The sequence below is a fragment of the Mandrillus leucophaeus genome, unplaced genomic scaffold (assembly GCF_000951045.1).
Source record: "Mandrillus leucophaeus isolate KB7577 unplaced genomic scaffold, Mleu.le_1.0 Scaffold60, whole genome shotgun sequence".
NCBI lineage: Eukaryota > Metazoa > Chordata > Mammalia > Primates > Cercopithecidae > Mandrillus > Mandrillus leucophaeus.
Genome location: NW_012106475.1, coordinates 4,378,767 through 4,392,185, shown reverse-complemented (window position 1 = coordinate 4,392,185; position 13,419 = coordinate 4,378,767).

Here is a 13,419-nt window from a genome sequence, read left to right as displayed (position 1 = left end):
GATTCTTGCACCTCAGCCTCTGGAGTAGCTGGGATTACAGGCGCGCACCACCACACCCGGCCAATTTTTGTATTTTTAGTAGAGATGGGGTTTCTCCATGTTGGCCAGGCTGGTCTTGAACTCCTGGCCTCAAGTGATCCGCCCGCCTCGGCCTCTCAAAGTGCTGGGATTAGAGGCATGAGCCACTGCGCCTGGCCCAGTTGTATTTTTTGTATCCTATGTACTTCCAGAAAGGATTTCAGGAAAGTTATAATGGTAAGTCACCTATGCAACACAATAATCATGTACAATTATGTATTTCTATTTATATATATGAACTAAATGAAAATAAACTACTGTTTCCTTAATACCGCATTGCCTATCTTTTGTGTTGATGATATGACAGACCTTTGTTATCTAATCTCAATAAGAAGAGAAAAAAGACTCAACTGCTAACTATGAGGCATTCCAGAAAATGTAATGGACAATGTCCAATAGTGGAACAAAAGAAACAGTCTTCAAATGTAGCCTTAATCAATAGACCTTTATTAAAATTTTAAACTTGGCCCAGTTCAGGTATTCTGTATACACAGACAAGACAATATGATATATATAAGATATTTTCTGACTATCTAGCAAGACAACAATCATGGTGGCTTTTTATTGTGTCGATACAGTTAAGCTACAACTGTTTTCCAGTGCTTCCTTTTTTTCATGGTTTTGGGTTCAGGTTGGCCACAAGAAAAATTTTTGCCAGAATTAGAAGGCAGAAGTAAAGCCTCAGCCATGTTTAAGCTCTGAAGGGCGATGTTAGTTCAGGTAACACTGTGGCTCATACACATTGTTGTATTTGCTGGCTCATCTTGTTGGCATGGGAAGGCCATGGCTAGCCCCCAGATCCCAATCTCCTCCCAGATCTCCATGGGACAGCAGCCTGGCCCACTGTACTTCCAATAGGAGCTAGGCTGCTTTCTTCAGCTTTTTTGAATCCTGTGCCAGGTTCATGTGCTATTCCAAGTGAGTGCACCAGGTCTTCTGAAGGTCACTCACATCATCAAGGGGGTGATGGGAGCCCAAGAAAAGATATCCTAAATAACTATCCTAGATATCCTAGGCTGATAAAAGAGATCCTAGAAAAAGATCACCCTATCATTGAGATTTATTTGGCTTCTGGCTTCCTTCAAAGATATTTTTAGTTTCATGCCATAAACAGGGCATGTAAGGGTGAGTCTACCCTCTTTCCCAAGAAGGCTGTCTTTTAGGCCAAGGAAAACAAATGGTAAAAAGGTTGGGGAACATTCTAGAAAGATCTTTATAGAACTGACAGAGTAAAAGAAGTGGTTAGGTTTCATGGTTTGGACAGGCTATCCCCAGAACAGTACACATTGTTTCTTTACTGACAATAGGAAAAAAAAAAAAAAAAAAAAAAAAAAAAAAAAAAAAAACTCACACATATATACCTACAAAGCTAGTTGACCAGAACAACAAGGAAATACCCTAGAAAATGCTTCATTCTATTGGCCTGGAAACCTAACTAATGAAGTGAGACAAGAAACAGAAACACATATGAGAGAAAGGAAGACACATTGTTTGTAAATAATGATTGTCTGCATGGAAAATCCACTGGGCACTTTAAGCAAACGATTGGAATAATTTTTTTTTAAGTTCAGCAAGTTTGCTGGAAAGATCAACTTGGAAAAACCTGTAGTGTTCCTACATACAATGACAAATGAGAAAATATAATTTTTAAAAAATTTTACCATAAACAGCAAAAATTACAAAGTAGCTTGGAATAAATATATCAAAAGATGTGAAAGATCTTTATGGAGAAAATTACACTACTTTATTGAAAGGCATAGAAGACTGACCAAATGTACAGTTACATTACTTTCATGAATGGAAGACCCAATAATATACAAATATCAATTCCCACCAAATTTATCTACAACATCCATGCAATTCCAATCAAGATTTTTTGTGGATTTGTGTGTGTGTGTGTGTAACTTAAAGTTATTCTAAATCCACGCAGACAAGTAAAACGACCAAGTATATTAGTTTCCTATTGCTGCTGCAACAAATTTCCACAAACTTAGTGACTTAACATTTATCAACTCAGTGTTTTGAAGGGCAGGAGTTCACAATGAGACCTGCAGGGCTAACATCAAAGTGTTGGCCCAAGCTATGCTCCTTCCAGAGGCTTAAGGTGAGAACTTCCCTTTGCCTTTTCCAGAACAGAATTAAAAACAAACATCATACGATTATCTCAATAGATGTAGAAAAAGCATTCAATAATATGCAGCATCCTTTTATGACAAAAATCCTCAAGAAACTAGGCATAGAAGGAGCATACCTGAAAACAATGAAAGCCATCTGTGACAGACCCACAGCCAATGTCATGCTGAATGGAGAGTTAAAAGCATTACCCCTGAAAAGTGGAACAAGACAGAGATGCTCACTTATACCACTTCCATTCAACACAGTACTGGAAGTCCTAGCCAGAGCAATCAGGCAAGAGAAAGAAATAAAGGGCATGCAAATTGGAAAAGAGGAAATCAAACTATCACTGTTTCCCAATTACATGATAATATACATAGAAAATCCTAAAGACTCCTCCAAAAAAAACTCCTAGATTTGATAAATGAATTCAGTGAAGTCACAGGTTACAAAATCAATGTATGCAAATCAGTAGCAGTGCTATACACAACAATGACCAAGTTGAGAATCAAATCAAGAACTCAATCGCTTTTACAAAAGCTTCAAAAAAGTAAAATACCTGGTAATATACTTAACCAAGGAGGTGAAGGAGAACTACAAAACACTATTGAAAGAAATCACAGATGACACAAATAAATGGAAATACATCCCATGCACATAGACTGGAAGAATCAATATTGTGAAAATAACCATACTACCAATTCCTATCAAAATACCAATATCATTTCTTATAGAATTAGAAAAAAAAACTCCAAACTTTCATATGGAACCAAAAAAGAGGCCAAATAGCCAAAGAAATCCTAAGCAAAAAGAGCAAAGCTGGAGTCTTTTCCAGCTTTTAGAGGCTGCTTGCATTCCTTGGCTCATGGCCACATCACTCTGACCTCTGATTCCATCATCTTATCTTCTTCTCTGATTCTGACACTTCTCCCTTTTTCTCATAAAGACCCTTCTGATTACATTGAGTCTGCCTGGATAAATCGAGGATCATCTCTCTATCTCAAGATCTTTAACTTAATTATATCTGAAAAGTCCTTTTTGCATGCAAAACAGAAAGGTTCTAGCGATTAGGATGGGACCTCTTTGAAGGAGGGTCATTACTCTGTCTGCCACACGAAGATAATTTTGAAGAAGAACCAGGAGAGGGTCCTTGCCATACTAGAAACTAAGACTTATGATAAATTTCGAGTAATTAAAATCAGGTAGTATTGGAAGAGGCATAAGCAAACAGAACCCAGAAAAGGGCTATCATATATGGGAACTTGGTATATGACATAGGTAGTTTTACAAATTTGGAGGGAAAGCCAATAAACACTGTTAAGACAATTAGTTTTCCATGTAAGAAAAAAGAATGAGCTCCCTAACTCATCACATATATAAAAATCAATTCCAGATAAATTGTGTAGACATAAAGGTAAGGAAAATATTAAAATACTGACAAATAACTTTATGACCTTAAGTAGAGAAAAATTTCCTATATAGACCCCCAAAGCACAAATGATAAATTGTATACATAAAAATGTAATACTATTCCACAATAAAAGACACCATGCATAAAATAAAAAGACAAGCCACAAACTCTAAAACATGTTTGCCACCCATGTGACCAAAACCAAACCATTAATATTGAAAACATAGAAACAATGTTTATAAATCTATAAGGCGGTCCAGTTATATAACAATTAAAATAGATCAGAGTCCTAAATCTAAGAGCTAAAACCATAAAAAATCTTAGGAATAAAATAGAGGTAAATCATCATGACCTTGGATTTGCCAGTGGTTTCTTAGATAAGACATCAAAAGTACAAGCAACGAAAGAAAAAAAAGATAAGTTGCACTTCATAGAAATTAGAAACTTTTAGGCATGAGAGAACACTATCAAGAAAATAAAATGGCAACCTATAGAATGGAAGAAATATTTGCAAATTATATATTTGATAAGGGTCTAAGATCTAGAATATATAAAGGGCACTTGTAACTCATCAATGGAAAAATGAATAACTCATTTAAAAATAGCAAGGACTTGAACAGACATTTCCCTAAAGAAGATATACAAATTGCTAACAGGTACATGAGAAGATGATCAATATCATAAGCCATTAGGGAAGTGCAAATCAAAACTGTGATGAGATACCACTTCACATTCAATTGCAATTGTGATAACACTTTTTTAAATGGAAAATTAGTGTTGGCAAAGTTATGGAGATACTGGAACTTTCATAAATTGCTGATAGAAATGCAAAATAGTGTAGCTGCTGTAGAAGACATTTTGGGTGTTTCTCTAAAAACTAAACATAGAATTACCACATGACTCAGCAATTCCATATCCCCCAAAATTGAACAGAGACTCAAACAGATACTTTTAAACCAATGTTTATCAGACTACTATGAAAGGTGGAAACAACCCAAATGTCATTAACTGATAAATGGATAAATAAAATGTGCTACATATATATTACATACACTCCAATATTATTCAGCCATAAAAAGGAATGAAGTACTGATACACACTACAATATGGATGAACCTTGAAAACATTATACTAAGTGAAAAAAGCCAGGCAAAAATAACCATATAGTGTATGGATCCATTTATATGAAATATAATGAGTCAGCAAATGTATAGAGCTAACAGCTTAGTGGTTTCCAGGATCAGAGGTGGGAAGAGAATGGGGAGTAACTGCTTAATGGATATGGGTTCCCTTTTTGAGTGATGAGAAGTTTGAGTGATGATGGTTGCACTGCCAAATATCACCAATGGTAAATTTTATGCTATCTATGTTTTAACACAATAAAAAAGCACAGGTGATAAACTGGATACATCAAAATGTAATACTCCTACACATTAAAAGACACCATAAATGATGTAAAAAAGATAAACCACAAATTCTTAAAGACCACTGCCACCCATGTAGCAAAAAAAGCACACAAGATTATAAAGTGAGCGTCTATAGTTCTTTAAGAAAATACAAATCACACAATGAAAAAATGAGCCAAGGATAAGATCAGACAACTTATAGAAGAAAGAACCTAAATGTCCAAGAAAAACAAATATGAGAATATGTTCAACCTCATTAGTAATTGAGAAAATGCAAATGAAAACATCTTTTGCACCCTATTAGACAAGAATCACACATCAGATAAAAATGAATGGGTAAACTAGATCTAAATACTTTCTTATGGATAAGAAAGGTGAAAACAACCCAAATGTTCATTAACTGATGAATGCATAAATAAAATGTGCTACACATATATTACATATACACATAATATACACTCAAAAACAATGTCAAGCTTAAAAAGTTAAGTTTCAGCTCATTTGTAGAATAAACAGACATTTGTGTAAAGTTTAAAAACATAAACAGAAGCAAATATTTTTTTGAATACAGACATCTATAGTAAAGGTACAAAAACTCAGGACAGATACCCAGTAACTTCCTGATGACAGCTGTCTCTGGGGATGGAGAGACAGGAACAGAGTAAAGGTGGCACAAAAGAGGAGTTGTCCCTTATTTTCATTTCTTAAAAACAAAGTAAAACAAACAAACAAACATCTGCAATCCCAGCACTTTGTGAGGCCAAGGTGGGAGGATCACTTGAGCCCAGGGGATTGAGGCTGCAGTGAGCAATGATCACGTCACTGCACTCCAGCCTGGGCGACAGAGCAAGACTCCATCTATTTAAAAAAAGAAAGAAAGAAAGAAAGAAAAAAAACCTGAAGCAAATAAAACACATTGTTGATATTTGTTAATTCTAAATAGTGGGCACCTATGCCTTTATTGTACACTTTCCATGCTTTCTGTGAGTCTGAATTTTTTTAGAGTTAAAAAACTAATAGTCTATTAATGTGGAAAAATAAAATAAGACACAAGTCTGCAAAGATGAAGTATATAAATGTGTAAATTTTGCTACGGTGAGAAAATTGACTAAACATGTGTATGTGTGAGAGAGAGAGAAGAAGAGAGAGAATGGAAGATATTTCATGCATCGAAAACTGCCAAGTTGGGTTTATTTGAAGAGACCTCATAATGACAACTTTGGGGACACTCCCTAGTCAGGGATCTCTGGATAGGGCAGTGCTCAGAGACTTGGACATTTGCTCAGGACAGTGCATGCTGCAATCGACTCAGGGCACTTTCTGTTGCTTCTCTGTAGAAGCCAGCCAAGCAACAAAATTCAGAACAAAACTGCTACCCACTTCTGGCTCATCCAATATTTTTTACAGTCTATGGGTTCATGTTATGTGCTTATTGGCTTAAATCTGATATAAGCCATAATATTACAGGTTGGATCATCGTTTTTTAGACTATGTTTGCCATTCTAATCACAACTGGGAAAAAAGTGATCCCCGGCCCATTTGCTTTTGAGGCTCTTGCCTGACACCAGCTCATGTTTTCTGAAGAATACCAAAAGGAAAATGTTACCACCATTCACTCATTTAACAAATGATCTGCTGTTGATTTTCTGGGCTGCAGATTCTGTGTTAACATTTAAACAGCCACATGGAAATGACAACTTATTGACAAAGTTGGCTAAGAGGTTCCATGGTTCCACAGTTCAGATCTCTAAGTATGAGTCCACATTGCCTGCTTGCTCAGCACACAGGAATGCTTAATTTACGTGGTACTTTTTAAAGTAGTAAACACTCCTTTCTAATGCAGGGCTAACTTGCAGAAGCCTGACTTAATATTCTTGGGTTTTTTTAACCATATCACAGGAGATAAAGCAGGGAATTCTTTTCCTAAGAATCACTGCAAATTTGTAAATATTGTATGTCAGTAAATATGGCATTAAGATGGAATTTCTGTTTGGTAAGATTCATGACTGTTATTTTCACAGCATGTTCTGACATAGGAAGAGCATACTTATTTTTTAAGCAGAGCACACAATAAAATGTATAATCCTTTCCCAAATCTCATTATTCAAAATTTTCTAGAACACAGCCTCTTTTGTTAGAATATAACCTTGTGGGCAGGGACTTTATCCTATTTATTTAGCATACAGGTTGTATCTAGTTAGCATCTGTTGTGAATAGTGCAAACACCAGATAATTACATGGATTATGGACTGCATTATCGAACCAAGAATCAAGACGTATGCCCTATCTTTTGCTCTTAAAAGATGGTATGAGAAAAACAAACAAAAAAAATGGAAGTAAAATATTAGGATTCTAATAACTCCCCAATCAAGAAAACTGTGTTTTTGCACATGAAGAAATAAGTGTGGTCATTGTAACTGTGGAAAAATATATAATCTCACACTAAGAACAGTAATGTAAACAGCACATGAACAATTACCTGTAAATCTCTAGAAAGCAAATCTTTATATTGAAGGACAAGAACCAAGATATTAACATTTAGGGGCGCACACACACACAAAACAGGAAACATGATGTGGTATAGCCTTGCCCCTTGGGTTTGACTGGGCAGCCAAAGGGAAAACCCCTGACCCAAGCTGTCCTGGGCACATTCTCTTTCTGGTATTTGGAAATGAAGCTGAGAAAGCTGAGTCAGAATCTATGTGTGTGACAGTCCTTGCCGTGTGTAAGCTTGGGCATTCTGGGGAGGCCATGTTTTGCTCTGTGAACTAAAGGGCAGAAAAAGCCATTCAGTAAAGAGAAACAAAGGAGATGAATGTTGTATAATTTCCTGTTGCTGTTGTAACAAATTACCACAAACTTAATGGCTTAAAACATACAGATGTATGATCTTACAGTGCTGGAAGTCAGAAATCTAAAGTTGGCTGGCCGTTTGTATTCTTTCAGAGGTTATAGAGGAAATTCTACTTCCCTGCTTTATCCATCCGAGGCTGCCTGAATTCCTTGGCTTATGGCTACATCACCCTACTCTGCTTCCATTGGTCACATCTTCTCTGACTCTGACCTTCTTACCCACTTCTAAGGACTCTTGTAATTACACTGAGATCACCTGGATAATCCAAAATAAATTCTCCATCTCAAGATATTTAATTTAATTCCACCTGCAAGGTCCCTTTTGCAATGTAGAGTAGCATTTTACAAGTTCCAGGGATTAGGACACCTTATGTGTGGTGGGGGGCGGGGGGTCATTATTTGCCTACCATAAAAGTTCAAGGAGGAACGGTGATGACAGGTTCCAATAAAATAAAAAGTTCCAATAGCAAGCCATTCCTGCATTTCTGCTCTTGGATGCCATGACACACTCTTATACTCCTGTAAGAAGCCTTTTGGGCAACAGCTGCCTGAGTGCTCTATTGACATGAATTCTGAAGACTTATTGGAACGTCATGATGAGTGAATGAATGTCTGCCAGGGCACCAAACAAGGAGAGCTATCTCATATGTGTCACAAATTCACCATCCTTGCTCAGGATTAGAAGTTGTAGAATTAGTATGGCTGTGTAAAGAATCATTTTGTTCATTATAAAAAGGGGGTTTAAACTATGAACATTTAAATCCTTGTTAATAGTACCAGAACCTTAATTAAGGGCTATTTGCCTTAGGAGACTGTAATCTCAGGAGCTGAGAGTAGGTAGGCCACATTTTACCATGCACCAGATGCATAGCACTTAGAAAAAAAATCAACTTGATGATTTTGCTATGTAACACCTCTCCCATTGAACAGAACAGTTGCTGTTCGGGGTCCCTGATCACAAACCTTTGAACAAAACAGTTGCTGTTCAGAATCACTGATCACGGACCTTAGGGTCGCATCATATGGCTCCTCTTAAGTAGCATGGCCACAGCCAGGAGGCAATCTATCTCACTAGGCAAAACATTTTTCTTTGTCAGAGCATTTTCTCACAAGAGAAGGCCACTGGTTTCAGAACCCAAAGTTTTCTTTCTGCCAGTTTTGTTTAGCGCCCTGTGCCAGGAGCTCACTTTTGCCTGTATCCTTGGCTCAATTTAATAGGGAATTCTGCCCTGAGTGACACTTAATAACCTCAGTAACCGCTAGCTCCAGTGTTCTCAGTGACTTCATAGTGCTGAAATTACATTGCCATATTCACACCAGCCAGAAACAAAGATAAGCCCAAGATGGCACAGAATTCATGAGGAGCTGAAGGGTGAGCTGGAGGGTACGGCTACATTTTTTAAGTGGCATCAAGAACTCAATCTGTCTCTCAGAATCAGTGACAGCACTTAAAAGGAGAGGAGCTAGACTAAATAACTCACCAGGCAGACCTCCTCCGTTTAACTGCCTTGAAGTTTTCCCTTCCTGAAGAATTCTTTCCTCTCTGAAGATTTAAGGAGGCACATGTGATCTAATCCCCCGCACTGTAGCTTCTAAACCCTGTAGAATGAGTGTTTACAAAGTAGGATCTTTTACTAGATATTGTAAAAGAGATGTCTGTGTGTGTGTTTTGCCAAGAAATTAAAATCCAGTCTTTGCCAAGGAGCATAAATATACTTGGCAGAATCCAGAGGCTCAGTAGCAAAGATAAAAGTAATTGTTCCCTTCAGCCAATTGCTCATACTTATTACAAAACATTTATATTCCCCCAGGGTGGATTTTCTCCCCTGATGCAGTCTGGCCCAGGAAGACATCATCCTCCGCCCTGGAGGGCCCATGAGATGCTCAGGGCCACATCAGTACATTTCTATGCAATTCCAGATAGGTACAACCCACAGAGCACAATTATTGACCTAAAACATTTCATCTCTCAGGGATGTGATATTTTCCCCTCCAGTAATGATCAACTTTTAAGAAAGACATTTATATTTTAACTATGTCATTCTTTCCAGTGCTTTAAAATCTGATTTGATTTTCTTCAGCTCTCTGGGCTTTATATAAATGTCAGTAAACTGAATGGGCTGTCAACACTTAGATTAATGATTGGCTAACAGGAGATTTCTTAGTTTTACATTCAGTGAAGCAACTCAGGGACTGCAAGCGCTGTGGTGCTTTTACGATTTTTCCCTTAACCCTTCTATGCCCCTAAAGACATATCACCCTGGGAGAAAAACAACCACAGTGGTCTGATTCTGAGTAAAACCCCTCTGTTCTTCCTTTTCCTGCGAGGTATGCTCCAAACCAACTAATTATCAGAAAACTAAAATGTTGAAACACTCAAATTTAAACTGGTTAAAACTTTTCAACACGATTTGAAGGTCAAAACAAGTCTAACATTTCAACAAAAACTTGTGCCATCATCAGTAACTAAAATTTAATAATACTTGGCAGTGAATTCACTTTACTCTGTGTACTTGACAGCACTATAGCTGTATTTCTTCTTAAAATAGCCTCTAAAACGTTTCAAATAACTCAATTACTCATTTGTTTAGAACTATAGTTGTTTGTGTACTTATCTTACTTTTCTCTTGAATTGTGTGTTCCTGGAAGGGAAACACTCCAAAGCATTGCACAAGGAAACCAAACATGCATCAGACATAATCCCTGTTGTTCAGGAGGTGAGGAAAACACAAGAGATGAGATCCTTACACAAACAGCCATCCCCATCTTCTAATGGTCCTCTTCTGTTTCTCCTTGCACCCCACTGCTACACTTGCAAAAAACATAAACATTGCTTATTATTTATTAAGTGGCTCTTTTCAAAAACTTCTACAAAAAAAGCTGTCCCTCCAGATCCTTTTGAAAAAGAGTAATTCACATTATAAATCATTCCTATAAATCATCGTAATAACATATAATAAGGTTACTATTTGGGATTTTTTGAGCAGAGAGGTAGAGTAGAAAGAGGAAAGAAGGAAGTCTCTCTTCAGAGAATGACTAAAGTAAGCCATTTGGCAATGTTGTTAACATTGTAGCTCACATTTTATATAAAAGCTGGACACTACAGATTTTAGATTATAAATCATTTTTAAAAATCAAACATCCTGGGAAAATGTTTTTAATACATTAATAATATTATTGTCAAGGTATTTTCCCACAAAACCAGAAATAAAAAATTATAAGAGTCGAGTGCGGTGGCTCATGCCTGTAATCCCAGCACTTTGGGAGGCTGAGATGGGTGGGATCACCTGAGGTCAGGAGTTCGAGACCAGCCTGACCAACATGGAGAAACCCTGTCTCTACTAAAAATATAAAAATTACCTGGGCGTGGTGGCACATGGCTGTAATCCCAGCTACTTGGGAGGCTGAAGCAAGAGAATCACTTGAACCCGGAAGGCAGAGATTGTGGTGAGACAAGATCACATCATTACACTACAACCTGGATAACAAGAGCGAAACTCTGTCTCAAAAAAAAAAAAAAAAGAGTATAAGATGCATGGTTTTGCACATTTCATGGCCTGACAAGTAGTTACACAAACCAGAATTTCTTTTAATAAACCAAGAAAGTCAAATTTATTCCAGGAAAAAAAGGAAGATGCAAACAAGTCAAAATCTATCACTAAGATTTTTAGATAATAAAGACACTTAACAGTAACCATCTTCCACCTTCTTTAGCAAACTTAGTAAAACAAAACTTGGATTTATACAAACAATAACCTATGAAGGGCCTTGATAGTATATGAAGTGAGGCTGGGTGCGGTGGCTTACACCTGTAATGCCAGCACTTTGGAAAGCCAAGGCAGAAGGATCGCTTCAGCCCAGGAGTTCGAGACCAGACTGGGCAATGTGGTGAAACTCTGTCTCTATAAAAAAAATACAAAAATTAGCCAGGCATAGTGGTGTGTGCCTATAGTCCTATAGTCCTAGCTACTTGGGAGGCTGAGGTGGGGGGATCGCTTAAGCTGGGAGGTTGAGGCTGCAGTGAGCCATGATTGTGCCATCGCACTCCAGCTTGGGTGACAAGGAGAGACCTCATCTCTCTTTCTTTCACTGTGTGTGTGTGTGTGTGTGTGTGTGTGTGTGTAGTGAAATTTAAGTATCTAACTTTTCTAGTTCTACTAAGCAGTTTATAAACGTAATTTTAGGATTACATGTGCTAAGTAAAGCAAAGTACATTATAACAGAAAAGAGCCTCCCTTATGAGTAAAACACAGATCTTCCAAGATTTTAGCAAAAAAGAAAAGTCCCCAGGAAGTCATTCCAGAATGGGAGTCTGCTAAGGTTTTCCTCATGTTGATTCCCACTGAAGCTCTGACTCAAGAATAAACACTCTTCCCTATCCCCTCCCTGCCCCATCCCCTAGTTCCCTTTGACCCATTTAATATTTTCTTTTAGACTTATAAACGCATATACTTGTGTTACTTTTCATTTGGTAGTGGTTTGTGCTTGATATTTTTTAAGACTTAACTAAATAAAAGAGAACATAAGAAATAATTATGGAAAATCAAAACTCTAAAAACAGGCACAATTCCAAAGTACATATTTCTGATCCTAAAATAATCTCCTCTAACCCTAAAGGACCAGTAATTCTTTGCAGTCACCTTACCCAGCTTCCATCTTTTCCAGTTCCCTGCATTTCTCAAGTTAGCTGAGAATTCTTGGAATCTATACTAATAAGAACCAATCTTAGCAAATAGTTCTTAGACACAAAATTTGACCCTTTCCTTTTGTTTCCTTTCTTTAAATTTCCTTCACCCGTAAGCCTCCACTGAAGCCCAGTTTCCCATTTGAGAAACACAACTGATTAATGGGGACATGGTGATTAGAATAATGAATTATCCACTTCTTTCTAACCCAAAAGTTACAAGTTCAGTCCACCTTCGGAAAAGGCTATGATTCAGTGGCAAGTCACTAAATATACAGCCAACTGTGTGATATCCCTAAACTGGACAACAGCCATTGCATACACACAATGTTGTGTCTTACTCCACACTACTGGCTTTGGAGGCCATGGAACTCAGGAGGACTCAGCCTGCTCAGGTCTTATCCACAAACCATCCCCAACAGCTGAATAAAAGGAAGACAAATCCCCTCAAGACTGCAGGAACAGAAGACATAAGCACTGGATGAGAAGAAAGGCATAGGGCTATTTGAACAGCAAAGGACTTATGGGAGGAAGTCATCGGGAAATGAAAGTCAGATTAACAGCCCAGAACAAACTGGAATTTGACTACTTGTTTATGACTCAACGTGGAATGCTACCAAGTTTTTTTCATGGACGTTTATTCATGTCTGAAACATAAACTAGTGAGAAAAAAATCCAACAACAAAAAAATAGCAACAGACTCCCAGTAATTAGAATAATTTCTAGATTTCTGCTTTTTGTAGAAAAACTACAGTTTGACAGTAATATTGTGAGGAAGACAGCAAAAGCCAAAGATTTGTGGGTGGTCTTTTTTTTTTTTTTTTTTGAGACGGAGTCTCCCTCTGTCGCCCAGGCTGGAGTGCAGAGGCGCG